We start from the raw sequence: 15358 nt of genomic DNA, 5'->3' as shown, positions 1-15358 counted from the left end.
CTTCACCTGGAGCTAGCCATCAGAAGCAACATTTTTCTGCCTCTTTTCTTCCTTCCGTTGTTGGCGTATCTTTCTTTTTATTTCAAGAGCACTGAAGCTGATGTTGCTGTGTGATCATGTGCCAAATTAAAAGTAACAAAAGTAGTACACAGAAAATGCCTTTAGCATAACAGTTTACGTTCCAGTTGGCAGATTATCAATCAGCTTCTCTGGCTCTGGGTCAAGAAAATGGGAACTGGAGATACAGAAAGGCCACCATGGCTTCTTTAACTGTAGCTGTGTTTTAATCCAGCCGTCTTCTAAGTACATGTTTGACATGTGAGGGAAAGGACCTTTAAAAGAATTAGCTACAGCAATTGTGGTTTCTGTTTTTAAAGTTTCTATTTCAAAAAGAAGTTCAAGAGCAGAGAAAATGTTTACAATAACTGGATTTTGGAAAGCAGTGTGCACGATTCTTGTCTTGATGCAGTGTTTTAGTAGTCTTACTTTAAAGAGGGGATGTATCAGTAAATATTTCTGCTGATTAAAAAATAAAACCAGCTCTGATCCTCAGACTAATTTCCTGAAAATGGCCTAAACAAGGTGGTTCCAGTTTCATATATTTATTTTACATAATCTGTCCCTCCGTGCTGTCTTGACCTTTCGCTGCCTCGGTGATTCACTGCCGATGATCAAAGGTGAGCTTCTCTGTTGTGGCACAGTGACACTAAATGTTTGGACAGGGAGAAGCTGTGAGCATCGAGCACAGAGAGGAGGAGACAGAGGCAGGAAGGGAGAGGTGATGTCAGACGCTGAAGTGTTGAAACCGAGGGAGAGGTGTCACCGCATCCTCATCCTGCGTTTGCTGGGAGCTTTTGAGAATCTCTGACTTGTAGATCTTAGACGTATTTTACATGTGCATCAGAAAAAATTACAATTGAGCATTCACATCCACACGTGATGGTTGGATGCTGTAGATCAGTTTCCACAGCTGCTGACAGATGCTGTGGAAATGGTGTTTGGCATCTAGTTGGTAGCTACATAATAAATCAAAATAATTTGAGGGGTGCTGTGTATAGTTTTGTTTTCTTTTTTTCTTTCTTTTTTTAAGGATAACTACACAGTTGATGTCAAACTATGCTTCATATGTTAGCCATCTGGTTGCGCGTGAACCTAAGCCAGGCTGGATTGGGTTTAATGCAGACCCCGGGCCCGCTCCTCTAAGACCCACTAAGTATCACAATGAAACTTGAAGCATGTTTGAGACACATCTGGAGCTCTCTCTGACTCTCCTTCACAGTACGGCGGAGCCACAGAGGATTTCTCCTTCCTTCTAACACACACACTTTTTCATGTTTTATTGTCCGATGGGAAAAAGACTTTGAATCTCATTCTCTGTTCTTTTTTATGATAGTTCCCATCCTGGATTCTCTTTATCTTTCCCTCCCTCTCTTTTTTATCTTGCAAAGGAATTCCATTCTTTTATTATTACCCTCCTCCCGTGTCTTTCTTAGCTTGGAATGTGAGTTGGTGCTGGTGTCGCAGCACTATATTCAGCCACCCTTTAGGGTAAATTCAGTTGTTCTTCCGCAAACAAGACAGTCATGAGGATTAGCCCACAGACTGTCAGGAAGCTTTCTTTTATCAGTTTTAAAAGTACATGTACTTTAACAGGAAACAGCGTCCGGTTTTACATATACTTCACAAAACGTTAATGGTTTTCTTCCAGCGTGAGAGAAAGTGAACTTTCCATTTATTTAAAGGCTCCATCATTATGTGCATCATTCTTCCGGCTCCCAGTGATAGACGTCAAACGGCACCGTGCAGTGTAAAATTTGGTCTGAAACTCGATGTGTCTGTGCTTGGATGGACAGATTATAGCAGGCTATTTAAAGATGAGAGGCCACAGTGGAAACAAAGAGTGAATGACAAGACCACACACTGATCTGAGAATAGACTTCTACAGAGCTCTCTCTCCCAGTCTATTTGTGCGAAAGATTTCATATAGATCGCTATGGTGCTCCTGTGTGCGTTTGTGCAAACTCAAGCATGCATGGGTGTGATTTGTCACTGATAATTCGGAGCAGGATGCTGAAACTTCTGCTATCTCGAGATGTCTTTCTCCAGAGACTGTGATATCATCAGTCTTATTTAAATATCACTACTGTGAACACATTGAAAAGCCCTCCGTCTAAAGTTACTTGCCAGGTGTTCGCTTGGCTCGGCCTAACTACTGCAGACAGATACAAAGGTTTTTTTCCAGCCCTAAATGGGCTCGCGGTGGCGCGAATAATCACTGGTGTCGGTGAGGAAATGGATTGGCTGACCACAGAGCTCCTCCTGCCCACAGTGTGGACTCCTCTCCTCTCTTCTCTTCTCTTCTCTTCTCTTCTCTTCTCTTCTCTTCTCTTCAGTCACAGCGATGAATAACTATAACCTGTGATGGCACTGAAAGGGAGCCTAGGGGTGGGGGCGATGGGTGGGTTCTCATCCTCCCTCTCTCCTCTCTCCTCCATCCCTTTTGACATGGAAAGCGTGTAAACTTGGCAGGGCCAAATTTGTTGATTGCGGGCTACTGATGTGACCCATCTGGGGTTGAAACATTGCATTAGGTCTTCGCACGCTATTCCTCGCCACTCCCTCGACTCAGCAGTTCCCCCCCCCCACCCCCCCACTCTTCTGTCACATGAGAAACAGTTGCGGCACTGTTGTTGGGTGAGGAGGATGTGGGTGTTTGGTGTGTTTATTTTGTGTGTGTGTGTGTGTGTGCACGTGTGTCTGGGTTTAACGGGAGACTTGCCTACCGAATGGACAGTGGTTCAAACCCAGCAGCAGCAGCTGTGCGCTGAAGTGTCTTCGAGCAAGACCATATCCCCAAACGGCTAAAAATGTAACACACTTGCTCGAAGTGTGTTGACGTGCGAGTAGGTGTGTGTGCATTATTAAGTGTAAGTGCATCTGCATATTTTCTCTGACACTGATTTCGATCCCAGGACACTGAAAAACCTGACCGATTTAAAAATGACACATAATTTAAGGAAGATTAAAGCACCGAGCTGACATAGGGAGTTGCTACATCAAATATTCACAATGAGATGAATAAAAGAGCAGAAAGCGCAGTAAATCTTTGTTCAGCAGAGAGGAGATGAGGATCTGCATTGGCTTGCGTGAGCCGCTCGCAGTGACGGCCGTGTTTTTGAGCTGCTAATACTTTCCCTAATCAGAAATGCTCCTCTTATTGTGGAGACATCCTGAAGCTATTGCACAGGAATTTCTGTGGTCCTGCTCATAAATCAGCTGAAAAGTCAAGCAGAAAACACAGGAGGACTGGCCTGCAGTGTGACGCTCAGTCCAGCACAGCATGGCCCTGCATGGAATACTCTGGAAACACATGTTCGTCACTTTCACCATGTTTGATGTGTCTTGCTGCATTTTCTCTGATGTAGATTGCATACGTGCTTTCATATATGCAGAGTTAACTTCAAGCAACAAGCTAAAAAAACAAAATCTGGAGCCTAACAAGTGATTTCCAAGGTTTAAAATGATTTTAGTCAAGTTTACATAGAAGCTGTCAATGGACAAAGCAGCTGCTTCAGTTTCTGGGTCAGGGTTTCAAGCCACAACACTTCAGCCTGTTTTTAAGGAGAACTTTATCTCATGAATGCTGCCATGTCACATCTGACACAGCACAGCAGTTAGATTTGATTAGATAAAACTCTGATGATGTCTGTGAGGAAACAGGGTTGCAACATCAGAGAGTAAAGGTGATAAGAAGAACAGAGAAGAAACTTGGAGTTTGCTGTCTGCGAGCAGAGCGTTTGTAGATGAGATTTAAAGCACCGTGAGGTGAATGCTATAAAATAAGAAATGGCTTGAAAGCAGCCAGATCTGCAGCCTTAGATGGGCAGATTGTGGGCGTGGGTCTGGCAGTGTTACCCGCAGGTCTCAGCTGCAGGACACCACCAAAGGGCCGATGTGGAAGTTTATATGTTGCCGAACCTAAAAGGCGGTTTTAATGACACGGGTGTAATGTGAGGTTCATTAGTGCAGAGGCGATAATTGCAAGGGTTGTTTAAGGAGTGTGCCACACATCAGGTCCCGATGTTCAGCATTTCAGCAAGGATTCCCGGCAAGTTTTTAGCCTTTCTCCAGAATTCTCTGACTTCTTCCAAATATAAAACCTCCAAACGTCACTTCAGGACTCTGTACCCGACCATTGTTGGTTTAAAAAAGAAAAAGAGTTTGACAGATGCATGTTTGTTTGATTACATTTCAATCTGCAGCTTGAAAACAAATATCAGATGCACATGATCTCATCTCGCATTTTCATTCAAAGGATGTCTTTATAAGTAGCATAAATCTCAACAAACTGAATTATGTAATGAATGAATCTTGCCTACTATTCCCATAAATCAAATTAGCTAGCAATATTTTCTCTGAAAAGTTTTTCCACATTTATTTTGCCTCAGATTTACAGAGTTGCTCTTTACCATGTGAAGATTTCTTTATAGGCCAGGAGCACAAAAGCATGATTTAGGATCCAGATAAATCTATAGCTTAGCCCGAGCCTAGGTCAAATTTTAACCAAGGTGATCATTGTGCAATAATAACTCATTAAAAAGAATTATCCCCAATATCTGTTTGTACTTTCTTGCTTTTCAGCATCAGTTTAAATGCAATATTTCCATTTGTGTTAGCCAAAATCAAAGATGACGTACATTAGCACAGAAGATTGATATCCCAGTTTTAAGTTCCAGTCAAACACACTTAAGACTTAATATATTTTGCACATTGAAGGCAGTGAAATATGCAGTTTCTCTGTGTGTGTGTGTGACTCTGGGCCGCAGAGGCTTTTGGGTCAGTGGATAGAGACACTGGATTCTGTCTGCTGACCCTGCTGCGCCCTACTGTACTCTGCTTGGCTGTCTAAAACAATCCCTCTTTCTCCCTGATTCAGATACGCACACAAGCATGCACACACGCACGCGCGTGCGCTCGTCACCGCTTCCGAGCTTGCTTCCGTGAGAAGCAGGCTCTTATTTTAGTGGACAAGGAGGATTTTACCACATGGTGATGAGATCATTACCAAGCTAAAACATACATACACAAACAACTGCTGTGTCATATGCACGAACACTTGCGAAAAAAATGAATCCTGGCCTGTAATGACTCACAAAGCCACACACACGCAAGGTCATTGTGCTGTAATTTTTTTTAAAGACTCATTTGCTTACTGCTTAAAGTAGCTCTAGTCCTCGCTGTGGCAAGAGCTAAAAAGCTGTGTTACACAGGTGCCCTCAGCCCAGTGGCTTCAGCCCTGTGATCGAGTTCACAGGCACTTGGAGTATCTGCTTTTTCTGTTTTTAAACCTGCTAAGCTTGTTCAGGTCATCAGCACAATAAAACGTTTTATATGTTGGCAGGAGGCTTGTTTTACTGTAACTACAGCTTTGCTTTCTACACGCAGGAATTCAGTACAGCTACCCGTGCATTTTTTTGTCTTGTTCAGTTAATGTCTAGTAAACAGTTGAGACTTCCTGAGCTGCAGGTCTTATGTTGAAATGGAGTGGGGGTTTCTTCTTCTTTTTATTAGAAAGGACGCTCTTTTATAAGGTGCCTGGTCTCCCCAAAGAAAGTCTCCTACAGTTACTATATGCTCATATAGTCATGCCATATGCAAGTGTTATCTTGCTAAATGCTAAGATAGCAGTAGTGACATCCCTATGATATCACCATGGGTCATTTCCCCAGACTTGACAAAGACCTGCTGTCATGCAACTGTTTTCACAAGACTCACATTGAAGGGTAAGGTGGAGCAGGTGGAGTGCCCCTTAAAATATAAAGGTATGTCCTCCAACTTTTTGGTGTGCTGCCTTCTAGCACACCAACCTTCACACAGGTTGGTGTGCTGCATTTTGCAGCTTTGCACATTCAGTCACAAAAATAGTCTTCCTATTTAGAGCAACAGCCTGTTTAGAGAGGCCAGACAAGTCCGTGTTTGTTTACACCCTGCAAATCTCATCAGTTGGTCGGGAATTCAACATGACACACACAAACATATATAAACTCGTATTAGCACACTAACACCAGATGCCAGGAAACAAAGTGGTGACTAGGTGGCATCTGCAGCGAGTCCTGCCATCCGTGACTTGCCCCCGACTTTACCTCTTTCAGCAAGCTTGCGTGATCCCACCATCACTCCCCTTTAAGCCCTCCTCATCTCACTACCCGACTCCATATCCAGTCTCTCTCACACACACACACACACACACACACACACACACACAGTAGCATATTGCCTGCTGGGCGACGACACAGGGGGAATACGTCCTCCCTCGCTGTGCCAAATGAAGTGATAGGAGCAAACACTTATAAAGAGGCTTGGATTGGAGCGTAGTTGTGACGTGCAAGGGGGCATGGATGGGAAAATGTGAAGTGTACAGTCACGATATGTCCAGATGTGACAGCAGCTATCATATTTCCACCTGCCCTTCCCCTGAGGGATTATAACTACAGCAACTTCCCAGTTTTCTATAATAAAAAAAAAGCTCATTCTTCACATGGTGGACACAAAATATTCTCTCAAAACAAGCTTTATAAAGTAATCCCAAAGGGCTCTTTGGGATATTTTGCCACTTGAGCTTTTCTAAAAGAGCAAGTTGTTACATGTGGAGGCAGCTTAAAATGAATAGATGCTTGCCATCGTCTTATTGGAGAACAGCCATGTAGAAACATTTTGCCTCATTTGGAGTCCACCACTATTATCTTAACAATAGTGAGGTAGACGCCAAATTTAAACAGTTGTAGTATTTTCTTTTGTCTTAGCACTCCAGTCAACCTCATTGTGAATTTGAGGTTTTTTATGTCAAAGCAATCAAAATGTCTTAAGGGTGTTTCTATGAACACCCAGTGTTTTCTTGCCGCCCTAGCCTAATGGGATGAGGTGTTGGATAATCAGATTACTGTTGGGTTAGAGTGTCACTGGCCAAATGGGTTTGTGATATTTTTAGTGAGGACAACAAAACAAAAAAAAGGAGATGAGTGTTAAAATGTTGGTAATGGGTGATGCAAACGAGTGTCAAATCAGGTTAAAGCCGCTTCATTCACTCGCTGAAATGTTGTTTTCTTTAAAACTACAAAGGACGACATGGTCTGAAATATTTCTTGCAATTTTAATTTTATTGGACAGAGTTTTACGATAATAGAGTGGTAAAGATAAAGTGAACCGATGCCAAAATAAATACTTTATGGAGCCATTGCTCTTGATTACCCGCTTCACAGATTGATCACACTGACACAGCGGACATGTAACACCTGTGGTAGCATCTAGTGATTGACAGGTTAATGGCTTTCATGCATTAAGGATGATCACCATCATGGGTCACTTGATCCTCCTCAACCCTTGGCTCATTAACCATCTCACACCCATTTAATTACACATTGATGATATGCTGCCAGCACACCACAGCGCCATCAGATGGTAGATAAAATAAAGAGTTCGGAAATGTATACACACGTGATTGTTGCTAATGCTAATCTTGTACGAAATGCAATATTTCAAAACAGCAGACGTAGTAAAATGAGTGAAAACAATGAATGAAAGAAAAGCAGTGATGTTATAAAAAGGATGTCAGCGGCGTCACTGCGTTCAGACGAATATTCAAAAAGCGGAAGAAAGTGTGGTGCAACTGGAGTCATGTGCGTAAAAAGCGATCTCAGTGGGGAGTAGATTTTTGCAAAAGAGTATGAAAAGTGATGCTTTGTAATAAAGGACTGGTATTTCTCTAGTCCTCGCCATGAGCAGACAGATCATCTTGAAGCACAGTCATTAGAGGAAGAGCACCGGGTGTGGCTGGTAACTGCAACTAACTACTGGTGCTACTCCATTAGGTGCAGGGTAACCACTCGGACGACACCAGCTTAAACAAGAAATTTCTACCAGGGTAAAACCCTTTAGGAGTAGAGACCTCTTGTACTTCTCTTTCCACTCCCTTCTTTTTAACATTTAGCAGCGTTACATGCTATGGTAGGGCTACCATTGTCTGATCTTGAACTTTTTAAAACGTACAGCTTTGAGTCACTTTCTGCGTTCACCAAACTCACTCTCTTCCCTGCTAACAACCGTCTCCTTCAGTAAAATTTAAGCAACACGTATTTTCTGAAGCTGTGAAACAGTCTTCCCACCACAAGTCAGTGGTTAGCATTTGTTTAGCATTGCGTGCTACAGTGGCATTAGTGTAGTTTCCCTCCCATATGGATTGAGCCTCAGGGACCATCTGCCCATTATTACTTGCCTCAATGGGCCGAAACGGCACCATAATCTTTTTAACAGATTACCCTTTCGTTATGAAGAGGTTTTACACATGAAAAAAATAAAGTCTAATTGGATCACTGAAGGAATCAAGGTTTTAAAAAAGGTGTGGTTCTTTTTCCAGAAACCTGCTTAACTCCCTGTTTATGGAGACTGAAGTGAGGAGTGCTTTTGGCTCTTAAACAAGGAGGAGAATACCAGAGTGATAATCTTGGGCTTGTTGTGGTTCTTTCACTCCCTCTCATTTTAAGTAAGAATGACATTAATTGGCACACCAAACAAGAAACCACCATTTCATTTAAAGTGGCAGCGCACATGATGCTGCAGACTCTTACCTCTGATCTGCTTTCTGTCTTCCTCTTGCCTTCCTCTCCTCTCAGAATTCAAAGAAACCAAAGTTTAGGGATATAAGACAAAGAAATATTCCCCAAGTTTGTCTCAAGTATTTCTTTCTTCAGTAAGAATAAGGATGAATGAGTGAGAAACACTTTATAGTTGCTTACTTTATACATTGTAAGCTTGATTTTGCACCAAGGCCTCATCTCTTCTTTCTCTTCCTCTTCATTATCTCTCCCTTTTCACTGTATTCTTAACAACACATTCACCTCGTGGCACGTCTGTTTGCTGAGTTTTCTGTTTGTTTAGAAAAAGAGGATAAGTTTTCATTACAAATTTACCCACAGTTAAACGTAAAGTCAGCAATTTGGACTTTACAGCAGCTTGCACATAAACGTTAACGTTTAAAGGACACTGTATGGCAACTTCAAGCTCTTGAATCTCAGACTGCTCATGAAAACGGAGATTTTGCAAGTACAAAAATAGGAGGCCTGTGCTTTATTGTGGCCAGGTGGTGTTCCTGAATGCAACTTTTATTAACCACAAGCTCCTTGAGAGAGCAGCGGGCCACAACCATCCTCATCAAAACAGGAATCCAAGCAACAGCTATTTATAGGGTATCTATGCAAAACGCATACTGTATATGCGTGCAAGAGCTGATGCCTCCTACAGTAGTGCAGCAGATCTGAGATGTGGGATGTTGCACTCATTTCAGTGCATGCATTAGAAATGTATTCACTCTTGTTACTTCATTTTACAGTTGGCTAACTGGAAAACAGACTGTATGGCAGAAATCGAACTAAGTAAAAATAAAAAGGCAGAAAAAGTACTCTGCAAAGAAGTGCGTCACCAAGGCTAAATTGTGTCTGGACACTGAGGTGCCTGAAAGGAAATATATTATGTCATGATTTGACCATTCATGTCCACGGAGGTTTGACATAAACAGGGAAGCAAAGGAAGCAAATTGAAGGGAAAAGACAATACGCCTTATAGTGAGGTTTCCCCTCCTCCTAAATCCACTTGTACTGTGTGTGTTTGTTTGTGTACATGCAGTGCTCACACACATGTTGTCATTCTGCCTCTTGGCAGTTTTATTGCTGGAATATACTGTGTGACTCACGAGGGAGTTTATATCCTGAGTTCAACCCCGTGGAGCTTTACCGAGGGCCAGGGTCGACGTTTAGCTGGTGGAACATCGCCGGCCCCGGGAGGAAAACTACAGCGTCTTGTTGTCTTCAATTAGAAGACACACTGTTGCATTCATTTGGGTACAGTCAAATAAAAAGCTTTCCTGCATAACTGGCTCATCTCACGCGACACATGCCTGAATGCAGCGTGCGCGTGTGCGTGCGAGGAGAGAGAGCACGTCGTTTCGTGCCGAAGCACATTCTCCTTGGGCCTGCGTCCATTTGCATTCTGTTAGCTTTTCTAATTGTCTGTATAAATATTGCACCACATTGAGCTGATGTTGCGGTTAATTTTCCTAGGGCTTGACGAGCCAAATTTAGGAGTGTTTAGACAGCCCTTTCGCTGGCTACGCGTGTGCGTCGCTCATTTCAGCGGATTCATCAGAAAAGCAATTTTCCCAGCAGACAAACATCGCGCTCACATATAAAGCATGTGCGCCACAATCAGTCATGTCCTCTATTTATAGAAGCAATTAGATGACTTTCAAATTATGATCGCTATTATAGTTCTCCTGTGTGTGTGTGTGTGTGTGTGTGTGTGTGTGTGTGTGTGTGTGTGTGTGTGTGTGTGTGTGTGTGTGTGTGTGTTTGCTAGGAAAAGGTGCGTGGCGCCAGTTTTATGGTGCACCATGCAGACAGAGCCACATACAGTAGCGGTAGTGAAGAAGTTACCATGCAAGTATGCTTTGCCCAAAGGCTCATGTGTGGAGACGTATTACTCCTGTAGAGTGTGGCGACTGCTTGCCAACCAAAACAGAGAAGTGGAAACAATTGAGTTTACATCTTGTGCTCTTCTGTGTGATCCCATTTGCTCTGTCATAATATCACTTCCCTTCTGCTTCAGTATCTAGGCGCACAACCAAGGCCTTTGTTTACGTTCTATTCAGGAATCAGGGTTCTGTTTTTTTCCTGCTTCAGAGATAGGCTTCCCCCTAGCTGCTCAAACTACAGAACATGTGCATGCTCCCCCAGGAAAATAAAAATTACTCGCTCGCATTATAATCTCCTCTGAAAGGTAAATATTTCTGAGTCCTGTGCTGCCTCCAACAAACGTGCTGTTTGTAGTTGTTGTTTTGTTAACAGACAAAGAAAGTCGCTCTAAATCTCTCCATTCATTTAAATGTAATCTTACATAGCAGGTCACAGGGGAACCAAAACATTCATCTAAAACAATATCGGTGAGCTTACGAAGCTCATATTTAAAGTTAATATTGTTACGTGGGATGATTGAGTCCGTGTGCTGTATGTTAAAAGCAGTGGAAAAGTCTGCTTCTGTTTGTCTTTAGAACAGCAGGGAAATGCCCCAAAACGTTTCTAGCTGTAAATCCTTTTTTGTGTTTTTTTTTTTTTATTGCAAAAACAAGAAAAGAAAAAAAGTTCAAATTTGGACGAGGCGAGATCCGGACATTTGATCTCTGGCATAATGAAGTATTAGCTTCCATTACAGAGGAGGCTTAACCTTTTTGCAGAGCGCCATTGAGCGCTTGCCAGCAGTCATCAATATTTAACAGCTGTTGCTATTATGAAATTCTTTATGGGCTAATGTGGCTCGTCGGCTTGCACGCAAGGCCTTGGCTGTCCGCCAGCAGTCTGTCAGGAGGAAGGGGGGGAGATTGACAGACGGCTCGCTCGCGTGACAACCAGCCCTTGATCAGCCAGCTCCTCTCTCTCTCTCTCTCTCGCGCTGCCTCTCTCTCTGTTAGTATTGCTCTCTCTGCTGTGGATTTCCTGTGCCGGCAGTGAGAGAGAGAGAGAGAAAAGTGCTAAGGGAAGGGGGCGGGAATAGGCAAAGGAGGTGGCAGTGAGCCAACCCAGCCTCCACACACACATATGAAAACACACACACACACACATAGTTTTCTCTACTCACGCAAGCCTTGTGGGAGGGGAAGAACTGCTGTGCTGTACTGCGCTCCCATGTTCATGTCTGGAGCTCTTCTTGGCACAGCCGTGGATCAGCTGCCAAAAGATGGCACCCCTGCTACTCCAATGAGGGGCGCACAGAGATGAATGGGTGTAGGTGTCCCTGCCATTCACCAGAAATGAGATTTTACCTGATAGATGATGACTTTTCAGTGATGTTTGCTGGGAGTTTCTTGGGGTTTTTTTTTTTTTTCATTCATTATAAATAATGAATAAATATTTTTAGTATCTCTCGTTTAATACTTTGCTAGGTGCAGTGATTTAGTGAAATGTGCAAAAATACTGGCTATAAAGTCAATATTTGGTACGACCACATTTATTCTTCAACACAATCTGAACCCTCTTAGCTTTCTTGTAACTTTTTTAATGTAAAGTAGTCTTCAGGAATAGTTCTCCAGGCTTCTTCTTCTTTGGACCTTGACTGTTTTTTGTTCTGTTCTCTCTCAAGATGATCCCACACTGCTTCAATAATGTTGAGCTCCAAGCTTTTGGGAGGCCTTGTGCGTGATAGTGTTTCACTATCCTGGTATGCTTTTGCTGCATTGACGGTGTGTTTCGGATCATTGTCATACTGAAAAATGAAACTGTTGCAGATCACATGCTCTCCAGATGGCGTGGCACAGTGGTCTCAAAAGATCTCAAACACCTGTGGCTGAAATGCAGGCCCAAATCATGACAGCACCTCTGCCGTGCTTTGCAGATGGCTGAAAAAACTCACTGTTGTACATCTCTCCCGACTTCCTGCGTATATATTGATGACAGTTTGAAACAGAGATTAAAACCACGAATTCATCACTCCCATCAGATCTGTTGCTACTGGTTTTCAGTCCAGCTATTGTGTATTCTCCCTGTTTTCTGTCATTAAGAATGGCTTCTTGACATCCGCCCCTCCACTGAAACGCTTTTTAATGAGGCTTCAGTAACCGGTTGAAGGGCCAGATACACATCTTATGTCTTGTGTCAGATCTTTGCTGGATTTTTATAGACTCTCAGATACTGTTCATCTGCTGTAGATAGTTAGTCAAGCTAATTTTAACAGTTGTGTATATTGTTACCTACAACAGCTTTAACGTAACGCTAAAATTGACTGGACCAACTTCTACTAACATTTACTTTAAATGTAACATAGTGAAAAACTACAGAAACAGCAGCTATAACCACCTTTTTGACTCAGCTTGGAGCAGGATGCCTGCTGGTTTCGTGTCTATGAGCCGTGTAAAAACACTTACTCGCTCCTCACTGCGCATTGCTCTGTTTAGGAACATGATGTTAAAAGTAGACCAACCCTTGTGCATGACTTGAAGCAATTCATAAATTTGCATAGTCATAAAAACTCTTCTGCAGCATTAATTTTAAGCATAATGTCGTGACATCTTTGATTCAGCATTTGGCATCAATTTGTAACTATTTTTTTGTCTTTTATCCCCATTATTTAAAAAAAAAAAAAAAAGCATGTCAAGCCCTCAGAAACGTTACACCCCTCTGCTGAAACAACTGTCTCTCCCTGTCTTTTCTTCTTATTGGATGCAGCCTCTTCTTTTATCTCTTTTCTGTTTTCTCTCTCTTTTTGTTCTTTCTTTTTTTCTTTTGTTTTGTTTTTTTTAAGGTGTTCTTGGTGGTGTTACAGGAGGAAGTGGCTTTAGAGGAGAAGCAGTTGAAAACAGACAAACAAACCGAGCCTGTGCTCTACACATCCGTCTGCTACAGTGCCAAATCTCACCTCACCCCCTAGAGGCCGTTTAAGTTAATACCTGCTCCGCACAGGGCTCTGCTCTGCTTACAGGCGGCATCCAGCAGGTTGTTCAAAGTTTTGTGAAAGTCCTTTGCCTCCCTCTGAATTACAGCGCTTCTCATAATGTTAGTTTATTACGACAAATCAACGCATCTAATATCACTATAAGCTCCTCTCGTCAGTCATCCCAGAAGTTCTGTTTGGTGATTGAAGTGCTGAGACAATTGTGCCTTAGACTGTGAAAATAAAGTCATGCTGTGTTATGCTCGGTGTTTGGCGGGTGGTCCTGAGATTCTCAGTGAAAGTGGAAAGACAGACGGTGCTGACTAAAAAGGAGCTAAACACTTTCAGCCTCACCCTTTGGCACCATCTACATCCCGCTACTTGTCACTTTTTACTTAACACCCTGTCCTCACGCGGAGCACATAAACGCCTCACCATTACCTACTCTGTTTTCCTTTTTCGACCAGAGAGGGAGAAAATAGAGGCAAAGAAAAGCAAACCCGAAGACATAAGCGGCGATGAATAAAGCCCGTATTGTTGGCAGAGGAAGTACCGGTGCCGATAATTAATCATCCCGTATGTTTGTCTTTCCTGACGCTGCATCCTCTCCAAAAAGCTGCCGTAAGAGAGAAAACAAAAAAATGCACCAGGCGTTGAAGGAGGAAAATAAAGACGGTTATTAGATTCATTTCCCTCTGCAGTGGTTTCCACTGGTTGGATGATGTTGCGGTGATTGGACAGAATGGGTTTTGTGTGTGTTCGCGTGTGTGACTGTCTGAGTCTGTTTGTTTGCATGCATTTGCACCTGCAGAGGTGATGACAAAATACTTAACATTATTACTGGCTTTTTAAAAATGTAGCTGTCTGTCAAAGCTCTTGCGCTTGCACACGTTAGGGCATTTATTTCCTCGTACAGCTTGAATAAACCTACTTTTCCAACTGGGGGAATGAATTATTGCACGTGAAAGAAATTCATCCTGACAAACTGTACGGGCGCAGAAAAAAAGGGTTTGCAAGCTTCAGTGTGGATTCAAGAGAACGCCAACTGTTCCAACAAAATCAGTGAAATCAGTCGTCGATGGACTGAAACAAAGGCGGGGTGGAGAGAGGAGGAGGGCAGTTGAAGGAGTGCGAATGGGGTGGAGGGGGGAGGATGGAAGCTGTAATGAGGTTACTCAGTGGGGGTGGGAGCTATATGAAGCATCAGTAGATGTATAGATTTATATGCTCTCTGTGTGTGTGTGTGTGTGTGTGTGTGTGTGTGTGTGTGTGTGTGTGTGTGTGTGTGTGTGTGTGTGTCGCATGACTAATCCGTGCCTGCTACAATGAATGATGGAGTGAAGGGCCGGTCACTCGGAGTGAGCTGCATGCTCCCTGACAGCACGCCTGTGAGAGAAACACGCAAACATGCCTTCGACACGCAATGCATACGTCACCACGTGTGCACATGTGACGAATCGACATGCCACAGTCATGTAAGCTAATTGCATGGGCTTAAGCATGCAGGTGGCATATTTCACCTTTGAAGACCCCGGTTAAAACTGTGCTTAGTTACGAGACAGTGTAGCGAGAGATTTGAATGGCCGCTCATTACATTGTCGGCCTGTAGGAGCCCTCTTTGTGAGCCACAGAGAGGCCAGAGGTCAGGCTTAGTTAGTCACTGGAACCAGAAGGCTTTTACTTATTCGTCAACGACACTTTCGTGCACAAAGAACTTTGTCATATTGTGCCTCTATGTTATAACATGTGAAATAGTACAAAATGTAATTGTGTTATTCTCGTGATGTAGTACGAATCAGCTTTAATGTATAAAACTGCACAACTGCAACTGCATAAGTCAACTTAAAAAAAACTATGATGCTTTATTCAGGGGGTTGCTTAGACAAGA

The 15358-nt window shown here is 42.9% G+C and overlaps 1 protein-coding gene across 1 annotated transcript in view; it reads left to right on the top strand.

Moving 5' to 3' along the window:
- Positions 1 to 15358, top strand: part of LOC102192878 (uncharacterized) — a 62347-nt gene that overhangs the window by 30658 nt on the left and 16331 nt on the right. The gene's annotated exons all lie outside the window — the stretch shown is intronic.

This window comes from Pundamilia nyererei, unplaced genomic scaffold (genome assembly GCF_000239375.1).
Source record: "Pundamilia nyererei isolate P.nyererei 1_Seehausen unplaced genomic scaffold, PunNye1.0 scaffold00524, whole genome shotgun sequence".
In the NCBI taxonomy this organism is placed as follows: Eukaryota; Metazoa; Chordata; class Actinopteri; order Cichliformes; family Cichlidae; genus Pundamilia; species Pundamilia nyererei.
Note: the sequence above shows the minus strand (reverse complement) of the source record. Positions and strands in the feature narration are given on the sequence as shown.